Source organism: Melanostigma gelatinosum (assembly GCF_949748355.1).
Source record: "Melanostigma gelatinosum genome assembly, chromosome: 16".
NCBI classification, from domain to species: domain Eukaryota; kingdom Metazoa; phylum Chordata; class Actinopteri; order Perciformes; family Zoarcidae; genus Melanostigma; species Melanostigma gelatinosum.
Genome location: NC_136649.1, coordinates 23,409,416 through 23,409,688, shown reverse-complemented (window position 1 = coordinate 23,409,688; position 273 = coordinate 23,409,416).

Here is a 273-nt window from a genome sequence, read left to right as displayed (position 1 = left end):
TTAGCATCTCGTCTTTCCCAGGTATGTCACAGTATTGCTGGTTATTAAACTACCGCGGACACAGCTTGACATCAATATATTGCATCTGCAAATACAGCAATTTCAAGTCGCACTAAACCAGTGTAAATTATTCATAGGACTGACATTTCTGTTTTTCATGAAAGCCATAAGTTCGGTGGTCGTTTACCTCGTCGTGAGATTCAGAATGATCAAACTGCCCAACAACCCACAGACTGCACACCAAGGACACACAACTGTACAAACGGTATAGAA